Below are 13686 nucleotides of genomic sequence, written 5' to 3'. Positions count from 1 at the left end.
ATATTGGCTATTGCATAATGTTGCTTTTTCATAGTTTCTCATAAGAGAAAATCTAATGACACAAGACTAGATCAGACCTGGCCAAAGAGCACTCTGCAAGCTCTCTGTCAAGTGGGGCAGTGGGGTGAGTGACAGTTGTGTCAGAAGGGTAAAGAAGAAAAGGAAGCCTGCAGCTAGATGCCACTAGATCAAGACAGTCACTTTGTCACACACCAAGTAGTTAGCTAACAACAACAGTTGTGTTAAATTAGATTTACATTCTGCACCAGAAATACTGTGGTGTCTGTGCAATTTTCCATAAAAATAAAACCCAGAGAAACTATGTCATTCAATGCAGAATGGGATTTCTTTACTTCTCATATTTTTTGTAGACTGTGCAAAGTGCTTAATATGCTATCACACTATAATGAGCTAGAAGAATTGCATGTTGGAGCATTATTACACCACCAGCCACAAAGACAATATGTTGCATTTGTCTTGTGATGTAAGAGAAAGAATGGTGGGTGAAATGAAGGCAGTGCTTAGAGAAAACACTGGTTCATTGGACCCTCTGCCAGGCACTTTATTGTCAATAGCAGAGTAATCACGTAGATGTAGATGTAGAGTTAAAGATGAGTAAAGAAGTGATAAAATCTAATAAATTGCATTTTATGAAGGTGTAAAGAAAGAAATTTATAAATACATAACTAAATAGTTGTAAATAAAATAGAAAGAAACTTCCACATGGGAAAAATATATTAAAAACAAAGATTCCAAGACTTACCAAGCGGGAAAGCGCCGGCAGACAGGCACATGAACAAAACACACAAACACACACACAGAATTGCTAGCTTTCGCAACCGATGGTTGCTTCTTCAGGAAGGAGAGGGAAAGACGAAAGGATGTGGGTTTTAAGGGAGAGGGTAAGGAGTCATTCCAATCCCGGGAGCGGAAAGACTTCCCTTAGGGGAAAAAAAGGACAGATGTACACTCGCACACACACACACACACACACACACACACACACACACACACACACATATCCATCCGCACATATACAGAACTAAATAGTTGGAGTAACAGAAGAAAACTAGCAACACAAATGGAAGATAATCACTGCTTTTTGTACAATTTGCAGGTATAAGCGATTAAAAATATAAAGTTTGTTTCTACAAGTGGAAAATGACATTGAGAGGCCATTGTTACAAGTGAGCCACCAAATATCTTTCAGAATTGCAAAGAGAGGAAGATTGGGATAGAGAATACATTACAGAATGTATAGTACAGACAGCAGAGGTTTTTTATCCAGGAGAAATTTTGAAGTGCGAAGAATTATACAGTGGTATGCTGTATTACTAATATGGCCATAGATGTACAGTGTCAAGAGTTAAAGGGCATCCAAATTCTTAATATTTTCCATCAAACATGACTATCCCACTGACATGTAAGAGACAGCACAGTGGACATGCGGGGTAGCCACCCAGTCTGAGGCATCTTGTCACAGTCCGCACGGCTCCACCCGTAGGAGATTCGAATTCTCCCTCGGGCATGGGTGTGTGTGTTGTCCTTAGTTTAAGTTAGATTACGTAGTGCATAAGCTTAGGGACCGATGACTTTAGCAGTTTGGTCCCATATGACCTTACCACAAATTTCCAAAAATAGCACAGTTGGCAATTTTTGTGCACAGAGTTAGAGCTGAGCTGGAGAGGATTCTCAGTTAAACTTCACTTAAGGACACTACTGCTGACAAGGACATGTTTGATGCTGTGGAGAAATAGATTACTTTGGGAGGGAGTGGAAACAGCTGGTCAGCATCACAACAATCGGTGTACTGTCAATGTGGGGAGGGCAAAGTGGGCTTACTAGCTTGATAAGGGAGAAATTAGTCTGTGAGGGCCTCATTGCCTGATCCATCAAGAGGTGCTATATGCTAAGTCAATTAAAGCAATGATATTATCATGTTGTAACCACAATCAAGGTCAAAATCAAAAGCAGGGTCACCGGCAAAGAAGTACAACACTCCAAATAATGGAAACTCTGCATAGGAATATCAACAGTGTAGGAAAAGATAGATTGCTACTTCCTGTAAAAAAGACACACTATGTTGGAGACACACACAATGAAAAGACACTTACACAAAACACAATGAAAAGACACTTACAAAAAGGTTTCAGCCACAGCCGTCATCAGCTAAAGGGCAACAGAGAAACACACACCATTCATACGCTCAAGCAAACACACCTCACACCCTCAGTCCTTCTCCTAGGCAGCCAGGATCTATATGCAAGCAAGTTGCCTTGCTTCCTCGATCCGGGTATGATGTGTTGTACATAGTCATCCTGAGTAATATAGTGTGGTTGAAACGAGAACAGCGTATCCATTGTTGATTTGACATTACAACCATAGAGCTGAAAGAACCGTGTAAAGCATGTAGTGTCATGCTTTGCTCTGCTGTAGGCGAATGTCATGATGGGCAGTATTGTACCCCAGTCTCTCTATTTGCCATCGTTTTATTAAAGCATTCTGTGAGGCCATTCGTCTATGTGTGGTAGGTTGTCATCTCCCTGTGGGTAATGTCACAGTGTGAAATTAACTCTGATACTGGTTTCAACTGGAAAACTTTTCAATGATTAAAAATCATTACATGGGATGCTCCATGCTTCAAAATGTTGTCTTCTACAAGAAACCTTGCAATTTGTCAAACATTGGCAGTCAGAACAACTTTGGTGACAGCTTAGTTGGTGAGGTAGTCTGTGCAGACTATTATCCATTGATTTCTGTTCATCAACTTCGGGAACCTAACCAAGATGTCAATTTCAGTTTGGTGGAATGGTGCTGCTGCAGGCAGAATTGTTACTAGATGGCCTGGAGTTAACTGTGGCATGTGTTTCCGTTGCTGGCACTCTTTATAGTGGCTCACATAGCGCTTAATGGGTTGGTAGGGACCTGGCCAGTGATACCAAAATTTAGTTCTGTGTAGTCTTCATGAATACTATGTGACTAGATGTAGGTTTATCATGGAAATACTTCAGGACAGCTGGCTGCAGATGAGCTTCTATGGTTTTCGGCAATGCTAGATCTTAGGTTATTTATTGCAGACATCACTGATATTTTATCCACACTGCTGTGCTCTGTCAAATGATTCATTAAAAAACAGTCAGCCTCCTTATGTTTGCATCCGTTTTTGCATACCACTGTGACGACTTACATCTGGACGGTCAGTGACTATCTCACCGGACTCGCATTTGGGAGGACGACGGTTCAATCCCGCGTCCGGCCCTCCTGATTTAGGTTTTCTGTGATTTCCCTAAATCATTCCAGGCAAATGCCAGGATGGTTCCTCTGAAAGGGCATGGCCGACTTCCTTCCCTAATCCGATGAGACCGATGATCACGCTGTCTGGTCTCCTTCCCCAAAACAACCAACCATCTCACCAATCAGCCCAATAGTTGATTCCAGTTTGATGGAATGATGCTGCTGCAGGCAGAATATTATACCAGAAGCTCTGGAGGTAACTGCAGTGAGCATTTCTGTTGCTGGGATTCGTTACAGTGGCTCACATAGTAACACTGTTATCTATTAATTTGTGTTTATCAACTTCAGGAACCTAGCCAAGAGGTCAGTTTCAGTTTGGTGGAGAATGTGCTGCTGCCCTGGAGTTAACTGTGGCATGTGTTTCCGTTGCCGTCATTCCCTATAGTGGCTCAAATATTGCTTTATGGACTGGTAGAGTTCTGGCCAGTGATACCTGCAACTAGAGACTTCACAAATCCCATGTGGCCAGAGGTTGGACCTTCATGGAAATACTTCAGCAAAGGTGGTTGCAGATGAGCGGGAATGATGAGCAACCATTTCCGTCCCATTGGGCCATAGTTCTTCTTACACACTGTTCCATTTATTGATTGAAATTCTCCTTTGGTTGGTTTCTTCCTCTTAAGGCTTCTCTGGCTTTCAGAAATTCTGGTTCTTTCCTCTGTTCAGCAGCAATGTCTTTTAGTGACTGAGATTTCTTCAGGCTGCTGTGTTCCGCCAAAGGATTGCTTGAAAGGCAGTCAGCTTCCTTATGTTTGCACCAATGCTTGTATACCATTGTGGTGTCATACTCCTGGGCCTTCAGTGTCCATCTTGCCACTCTACCCAATGAATCCCTCAGGCCAGTTGGCCAACAGAAAGGAAGGTGGTCTATTCACAACAGTGAATTATTCACTAAATAAATATGGCTGAAACTTATTGATGTCCAAACAGCTGCAAGGCACTCTTTTTTATTTGTAGAGTAGACCATCTCATACTTCGAGACTCTTCTGGAATCATAAACTATGTTATTTGCAGCACTTTCCTGATTTTGTACTAGAACTGCTCCTATCCCGTAACCACTAGCATCGACGGGTGTCTCGGCTTTCCTATCATGTGATGCTGAGACTGCTCCTTGCACGCCTTCCCATGAACATTTGCTGTCTTCCTGCTGTAGTTCACACAAGGGACCTATCTTAGTACAAGGAATGGGTCTGTATAAGAGATTCAGGAAGGCCTGAATCGCTGTTATTATGAGTACATTCCAAGAAAACCTCTCACAGTATGAACATGATGAGAAATCAGAATATCTGTGACTGCTCCTTGTTCTTCTGGATCTGAACAGACTCCATTACCATTAACTTGGTGCCCCAAGAGTTTTATTTCGTGGGTGACAAAAAGGCACTTCTTCAGATTCAGGCAGAGCACTATAATCTGAGCAAACTTAAAGTTGTCAGGCAGCTTAGATATTCATCAGATGTGTTCATAAAATGACAGTGTCAGTCAGCTGGCAAAGATTCATCATACATGTAAGATATTGAAGCAGGTTGTCTATTGTATGTTTGAAGTTGGTTGGAATGATCCATATTCCAAATTGCACTGAACCCCGTAGACGCATCAAGAGCTATGAGGGCAGTCTTTTCCCAGTTGGCCTCGTCGACCTCAGTTTGCCAGTAGCCTGTCAGTATGGCCTTAGTTGAGAAGCACTTTGCTTGTTTCAAGCAGAATAGGGTGCCATCAGTAGTGCAGCTGTGGGTAGACAATGTTTTTCATGATTTTGTCCCATCATCAGTAATTGACACAAAAACATGATGTGTCATTGTTCTTCTACACAAGGACTGTGGGAGGAGACCAAGAACTCTCTGAAGATTCCGTGATGACATTTCTCAACATCTTATCCACTTCTTCCTGTTTTTCTGTCATTCAGCCGATGACAGTCTATATTACTGCTGGCTAATTGGTGGATGATCCCCAGTGTTGATACGGTATTTTACCATGGGACATTTGGTGTGTCTTGTCCCCTCTCCAGATTGAAGCATCCAAAAATTGGCGTGAATGGCTAAAACTGTCTAGTGTTAACTGTCTAATATTGTTCCTTGATCAGGCCAAATCCTATTGGGAGTTTGTTAGTAGCTTCCTCCCAGCATTTTCTGTTGTAGTTGAGCATGGTTTTTCATCAGTGGCATTAAGTTGCCTTTAGTGGACTGGTTCGGCTGTTACTCTGCCCATACTGTTATGGATGAGATGTGACTGATTGTGACAGTTAGTGATCCAAAGTTCTCCTTGACCAGCTGCAATATTCATGATCAAAAATCGTCGCTAGTGTGTAGATTTCTTAAGTGAAACTGAGTAGCATTTTGCAACTGGCAAAAGCTAACAGTTCAACTGAACATCTAGATTTATGACTGGAACTCACCTAGTTGTAAAGGGAGATTAGCAACATTTTCAATGGCATACAACCACCCAGAGCAGTCTTTGCTATATGTGCTTGTTAAAATCAGCTTCAGCAATATGGAGCTATGATTTTCCACAGTCTATGACTGCTTTTGATGCCTACAAGAAGTTCCATCTGAGAAGAAGATTATGTCTGCATTCTGTTAAAACAACAAATTTGAAGGGGTATGTTCTATCATTGATAACTATTTTTGCAGTACATGTTCCTGTCAGCAGTACATGTATCCCTATTGTGACTTTCAGCATAATCGCTTTTGTGTCATGGAACAAATTCTTCTTTAGCTGGTGACAATTACAAAAAAGGAAGCCCTTGAGTTGACTAGTGCCCAGATAAGTTGGCCATCAATGATGCATCAGAGATTTTCTGACTTCTTGGTGACTGTCATCCATGGTGGATTTTCATCTATGGTAGCCTCGCCTCCATAGATGGTCACCTCGTTTGCAGTAGTCTGTAGTTCACGGGCATGTGTTGTGATGGTTGATGTATGGTGTTGTAGTAGTTATCAAGCACTTATCTTCTATCTCTGTAGTAGTGTACAATGTGTCCAGAGCATCCACAGTGGAAACCTATCAGTGTGTTGTACTCTGTTCTCCGAATGTCTGTTCTGCTGCAGGGTGCTATGCTTGGTGAAGGAGATGGTTGCATCTGAATTGACAGGGTGCTGAGCTGTCATGTGATGGCTGTGGCCTAAGTCCTAGTTGTTTGAGTGCATTCTTCTTGGTGTTTTCAACTGGTGGCAGAGGTTAATACTAAAGATTGCTACACCTCTTCTTCAACATTCTGTATTACTTCCTGATATATGGGGTCGAAATTTGTGGCTACTATCTCTTACTTACTTGGTCTGACAGTTCTGGCTGCTATTAACTGCTCTATGTATTTTCTTATTATTCGATGTATTAGAGTGGCAAGATTGTGGTGGTCTTCCACAAGTGTCATGGGAACCACATTTGTTCATAAACATTTGTTCATTCTTTTGTCCAATTCTGTTCTGTTTCCTTGATATGCTGGCACTGCTTGATGAATTGCTCAATTGTTGTGACAATTCTTTACCAAAAGAACTTTTTACGTGTCTTTTGTGGCTCCTTTCATCAAGTGTGAGATTTTGTCAGCTTTTGTTGTATTGGATTTGCAGTGTAACAAAGTAGCCAAAATATTCTGTATATAAGGAGGTGGGACCTAGATAAGTGGAAAGAACAAGAAGTTGTTGAGAGTTTCAAAGAGAGCATTAGGCTACGAGTGACTAGAACGGGTAAAAGAAATAAAGTAGATGATAAATAAGTAGCCTTGAGAGATGAAATAGTGAAGTTGGCAGATGATAAAATATGTAAAAAGACAAGGCCCAGTAGAAATCTTTGGATATCACAGTAGATATTGGATTTAAATGATGAAAGAAGAACATAAAAATGCAGTGGATGCATCAGGTGAAAGGGAACACAAAAGACTAAAAAATGAGATTGATAGGAAATGCAAAAGGGCTAAGCAGGAACGCCTAGCGGACAAATGTAAGTACTGAGAAGCATATTTCACTAGGGGAAAGATAGAAATTGCATACAGGAAAATTCAAGAGGTCTTTGGAGAAAAGAGAAGCAGGTGTATGAATATCGAGAGCTTAGATGGAAAACCATACTGAGCAAAGAAGAGGAAGCTAGAAGTTAGAAGGAGTATATGCAAGGGTCTATACACTTGAGACAAACACAATATTATAGAAGCGGAAGAGGACAGGGATGAAGATGACACAGGAGACATGATGTTGTGAGAAGAATTTGGTAGAGCATGGAAAGACCTAAGCCTGTGGAGTAGAACACATTCATCACAACTGTTGACAGCATTGGGAGAGCCAACCATGATAAAACTCTTCCATCTAGTGTGCAAAATGCATGAGACAGGCGAAATAACCTCAAACTTAAAGAAGTATGTAATAATTCCAATTCAAAAGAAAGTGCATGCTGACAGCTGTGAGTATTACAGAACTATCAGTTTAATAAGTCATGGTTGAAAAATATTAACACATATTCTTTACAGACGAATGGGAAAACTGGTAGAAGCTAACCTCAGGATTAGTTTGGATTCCATAGAAATGTAGGAACACAACATAGTACTAACACCCCAACTTCTCTGAGAACATAGGTTAAGGAAAGGCAAACATATGTTTACAGCATTTGTAGACTTAGAGAAAGCTTTTGACAATGTTGACCATAATACTCTCTTTCAAATTCTGAAGATCTTCTTCTGCTGCTGCATATTCTCTAATGGATGTTTGCGATCACATTTTCCCAGTCTGCTCTATCTCTTCCAGCACTGATCAAGTCACTGGCGTTTCTTATTCCTGTCCACTGTCTGACGTTGTGGAGCCATGACATTTTTCTCCTGCCAGTTCTCTTTTGCCTTCAATCTTCCCCTTGATTATCAGTTTTAGAAGGTGATACCCTTAACACTCCTATGCTGGTGACCCTAAACTCACATGGATGTTGGCACCAGATCTGTGATACCCATTCATTCAAATTAACAATACTTCAAAAAAATATCACGCATGGATGAGCTCCAGGACTGTGTAAAGTACTATATTTATTTTCAATAATTTTATTAGAGAATTATTTCATGAACATATAACATAGAAGTAAGGAAGTACACTTACAAAAATGTAATGTTCAGGAAATGTTTTATGTGGTATGTACGACATACAAAGTTCAGAAAAGTAACTTACAACTAAAAATATAACAAATAAGAGATGTTTTCAAGTTTCTTCTGGAGGAACAACCAATACACAGCAAACAAAATCACAGTGTTGAAGATACAGATGTCCGCACAATTTACACGAGTATTTCGTCAGTCATCTTGTACTAGTTGTAAGGCAGGGTTTGCAATGCTCCCTTCTTCCTTGATTGGTGTTGGCACTGTCAGCTCTCTCACCAACAAGACCTATAGGTCAGCAATTTTGTGGCAGAATGTCAATAATGCATGTAGTAAGAGTCCGAGGTAGATTGGAAAGCAGGCTTCGTTTTACCAACTGATCTTGCAAGAGCTCCCATCCGAGCTGACAAAGAAACTACTGTCAATGGAAACTTTTGTTGTCATTTCCCATATAAATTATCTGTGAATTTATACCAGCAACATTCAGTATCGAATAAAATACGACCATGGGCCATCGTCGTGCACCTCTCTGAATGTTGTAGGCAGAGTACAATTTGTCAACCATATCAACTCAAATTTTGTATGTCTTATAATAAGTTATCATAATAGGTTTTCATTTATCTCCTGTGTTTTCATCAGTTTCAGCATCATAATGCATACTTGAGATCAATGAAACATTTTTTTTGTTATTTTTATTTTGTGGGACGTAAGAAACAATTGTACTTTTTTTTCTGTAACCAAGGTTCTAAAGTATGATAGCTGGTGCTTCTCTGACAAATCACGGAGCAGATTTAGATTGCTGAACCAGTTGTTGGCACAGACATTGCATCTTGAATTAGTGAAAGGGGCCACCAAACGTTCTACCGTGTCACTGCTTTTATTATTAAGCTGAAAAGTCCCATCTGGCTGTCTGCCAGCATAGACCTCCATGTTGCAGGTATAAAACAGTTTGGAATCAACTGTAGTGAATATTTTTATTCTATATTTTGCTCGCTTTGACGGTATATATCAGAGAAAAGAGCAACGTCCTCTGAAGGCCTCGAGTTTCTCAACACTGGTGATGTTTTAGCCTACAGCATAACAAGATTGGCAGTTCTTCACGAACTTTTGAAATAAATCTCGAATTGGTGCCAGGCAGTCCACTACCCTGCATTCACTGCGTGTTTGTATAACATCAAATTGCAGAGTTTGTAACAGAAAACAAAACATGTACTCACTCACGGTCAACCAAAATATCTCTATTCCGAACCCCTTCGAATTCCACAAATCTTGAAGACTTTTCCTTTCCGCCTTGTGCGTTCCAGCTATGTATAGAAGTCCAATGAAGGCTTTTATCTTGACTATGTCCATTAGGTGAGCATTTCGCCCTCACCGGTAATTGCTTTGGATAATTTCAGTGTATTGGTTCATGTACTTTACAATCATTTCCAACATTTCCTGGTCAAATACGCATTCCCATGTTTTTGAAATTTCTTCAATATTGCTTGCTTTCCCAGTGACACCAGGAAGAGAGAATGTTGTGTTTTTGGATTTTCTTGCAGTTTGTTTAAGGTGTCTTTTTTCAGTCGAATGAGTCGATTATTTTCTTTCCTCTCTTTCTGTAACAACGACACACATCACCAATTCCTCACCTGAACTTCTGTCTGTGTCACTCTGTCGGTCTCTGAGTCGTCTCTTTCTTCTATGCTTTCTGAGGCATCAGTATCGATCTTTTTATCTCCCAGATCGAGAATAGGAGCCCTATGTGCAGCACGTTCCCCCTCGTCATCGCAGTCATCAAACAAAGTTTGTTGAAAACATGTAACTTCTGCATTGTGTGTATCCTGAATTTCATTTGAGCTCATGTCCAGATAGACAACAGACCTTTAAATAACGCTCACATTCTATAGTTGCAAAACAAAATCAAAATCAAAAGAGTAGTTGAAACCTTTGTAAAGGAACGAGGAAGACTAGAACGTAAATGCTGGTGGCGCTGGATCAAAGAGATCCAGTACCAGTTTCTTATGTATAAGTGCACAATAATAATTTCCACTTCACATACAGAATGCTTGAATGTAAAACAGAAAGAGACATTACATTGAGGAAAATTCAATGAGTCAAGAATACTTACAGGGATGCTGGCATGATATTTGTGCGATCCGTCACTCCTCTGTAGCTAAGGTGTTGCTCTTTCTGAAGTAAATACACTATTGCCTGTTGTGAATGCCCAAGTAAGGGGGATAGATGAGAGGGGGTAAATAACACTGCAGGTGTTGAGGCGTAGGCACAGAAACACTACCTAGTGGATTTGTGCGATCCAGTGCCAGCATCGGAGTGTTAATTTCATATCAAATGGCCTAAGTAAGCGTTTTTCTTATGTTTGATTGTGGTTAGCAGTTCACGGTCCCTTTTTACTATTCTCAAGATCTCTTCATTTGTTTTCCTTGCTGTCCATGGAATTTTAAGTATTCTTTGATATAACCACATCTCAAATGCTTCCAACTTGTTCATAGTGTTCACTTTCAATGTCCAACTTTCCACTCCATACAAATGCATTGACCACACACAGCTCTTCATAAATCTAACTCTGAGGTTAAGATCAAAGTCAAGCTAGTGAACACTTTGTTAAATTTCATGAATGCACTGTGGGCCTTCTCTATTCTGCATCTGATTTCCATGTCCGATGGCCAGTTTTCCCACAACCAAGTTCCCAAGTAGTTAAATCTATTCACCCTGTCTGTGGGTTGATTAATACGCATTGATTCTGCATTTTGATGCTAATCTGTATTGCGAGTGACTATCATAAATTTGGTCTTTTTGGTGTTGATATTGAGGCTCATATTCCTGCTGTGTTCTCCCACTGTAGTCAGATCATCTTGCAGATCATTCATGTTATCTGCAATTAAGACTGTATCATCTGCATATCTTATGTTGTTAATCCATACCCCATTTACTTTTATACCTATCTCACAATCTTCAAGCGCCTCCTGGAATAGAAGTTCTGAGTAAAGGTGATGAGAGTACACAGTCTTGTCTAACTCTACAGATTTTTTATATTAAAAACAAAGATTCCAAGACTTACCAAGCAGGAAAGTGCCGGTAGATAGGCACAATAAATAAAACACACAAACACACACACACACACACACACACACACACACACACACAGAATTTCTAGCTTTCGCAACCGACGGTTGCTTCTTCAGGAAAGAGGGAAGGAGAGGGAAAGACGAAAGGATGTGGGTTTTAAGGGAGAGGGTAAGGAGTCATTCCAATCCCGGGAGCGGAAAGACTTACCTTAGGGGGGAAAAAAGGACAGGTGTACACTCGCACACACACACATATCCATCCGCACATACACAGACAGAAGTAGACATTTGTAAAGGCAAAGAGTTCGGGCAGAGATGTCAGTCGAGACGGAAGTACAGAGGCAAAGAAGTTGTTGAAAGACAGGTGAGGTATGAGTGAAGGCAACTTGAAATTAGCGGAGGTTGAGGCCTGGCGGATATCGCGAAGAGAGGATATACTGAAGGGCGAGTTCCCATCTCCGGAGTTCGGATAGGTTGGTGTTGGTGGGAAGTATCCAGATAACCCGGACGGTGTAACACTGTGCCAAGATGTGCTGGCCGTGCACCAAGGCATGTTTAGCCACAGCGTGATCCTAATTACCAACAAACACTGTCTGCCTGTGTCCATTCAGTTTGTTGCTGGTCATTCCCACATAGAAAGCGTCACAGTGTAGGCAGGTCAGTTGGTAAATCACATGGGTGCTTTCACACGTGGCTCTTCCTTTGATCGTGTACACCTTCCGGGTTACAGGACTGGAGTAGGTGGTGGTGGGAGGGTGCATAAGACAGGTTTTACACTGGGGGCGGTTACAAGGGTAGGAGCCAGAGGGTAGGGAAGGTGGTTTGGAGATTTCATAAGGATGAACCAAGAGGTTACGAAGGTTAGGTGGACTGCGGAAAGACACTCTTGGTGGAGTGGGGAGGATTTCATGAAGGATGGATCTCATTTCGGGGCAGGATTTTAGGAAGTCGTATCCCTGCTGGAGAGCCACATTCAGAGTCTGATCCAGTCCCGGAAAGTAACCTGTCACAAGTCTGATCCAGTCCCGGGAAGTAACCTGTCACAAGTGGGGCACTTTTAGGGTTCTTCTGTGAGAGGTTCTGGGTTTGAGGGGATGAGGAAGTGGCTCTGGTTATTTGCTTCTGTACCAGGTCGGGACGGTAGTTGTGGGATGCGAAAGCTGTTTTCAGGTTGTTGGTGTAATGGTTCAGGGATTCAGGACTGGAGCAGATTCGTTTGCCACGAAGGCCTAGGCTGTAGGGAATGGACCGTTTGATATGGAATGGGTGGCAGCTGTCACAATGGAGGTACTGTTGCTTGTTGGTGGGTTTGATGTGGACAGATGTGTGAAGCTGGCCATTGGACAGATGGAGGCCAACGTCAAGGAAACTGGCATGGGGTTTGGAGTAGGACCAGGTGAATCTGATGGAACCAAAGGAGTTGAGGTTGGAGAGGAAATTCAGGAGTTGTTCTTCACTGTGAGTCCAGATCATGAAGATGTCATCAATAAATCTGTACCAAACTTTGGGTTGGCAGGATTGGGTAACCAAGAAGGCTTTTCAAAAGTGATGAAGTTGTGGGTCAGGATGAAGCTGGCTAAGGTGACGAGGAAAGAGGTTTTAGGTAGGGTGGCAGGTGATCGGCGTGAAAGGAAGTGCTCCATTGGAGCGAGGCCCTGGACGTGCGGGATATTTGTGTATAGGGAAGTGGCATCAATGGTTACAAGGATGGTTTCCGGGGGTAACAGACTGGGTAAGGATTCCAGGATACTTTCCACCAACACCAACCTATCCGATCTTCGGAGATGGGAACTCGCCCTTCAGTATATCCTCTCTTCTCGATATCCGCCAGGCCTCAACCTCCGCTAATTTCAAGTTGCCGCCACTCATACCTCACCTGTCTTTCAACAACTTCTTTGCCTCTGTACTTCCGCCTCGACTGACATCTCTGCCCGAACTCTTCACCTTTACAAATGTCTGCTTGTGTCTGTGTATGTGCGGATGGATATGTGTGTGTGTGTGTGTGTGTGTGTGAGTGTACACCTGTCCTTTTTTCCCCCTAAGGTAAGTCTTTCCGCTCCCAGGATTGGAATGACTCCTTACCCTCTCCCTTAAAACCCACATCCTTTCGTCTTTCCCTCTCCTTCCCTCTTTCCTGAAGAAGCAACCGTCGGTTGCGAAAGCTAGAAATTCTGTGTGTGTGTTTGTGTCTTTTATTTATTGTGCCTATCTACCGGCACTTTCCCGCTTGGTAAGTCTTGGAATCTTTGTTTTTAATATATT

The 13686-nt window shown here is 41.7% G+C and overlaps 1 protein-coding gene across 2 annotated transcripts in view; it reads left to right on the top strand.

The window, feature by feature from the left end:
- LOC126365995 (adhesion G protein-coupled receptor A3) overlaps positions 1-13686 on the top strand; it is a 172360-nt gene that overhangs the window by 112562 nt on the left and 46112 nt on the right. The window lies entirely within an intron of this gene.

This window comes from Schistocerca gregaria, chromosome 4 (assembly GCF_023897955.1).
Source record: "Schistocerca gregaria isolate iqSchGreg1 chromosome 4, iqSchGreg1.2, whole genome shotgun sequence".
Lineage (NCBI taxonomy): Eukaryota > Metazoa > Arthropoda > Insecta > Orthoptera > Acrididae > Schistocerca > Schistocerca gregaria.
This window is presented reverse-complemented; position numbering and strand designations above follow the sequence as displayed.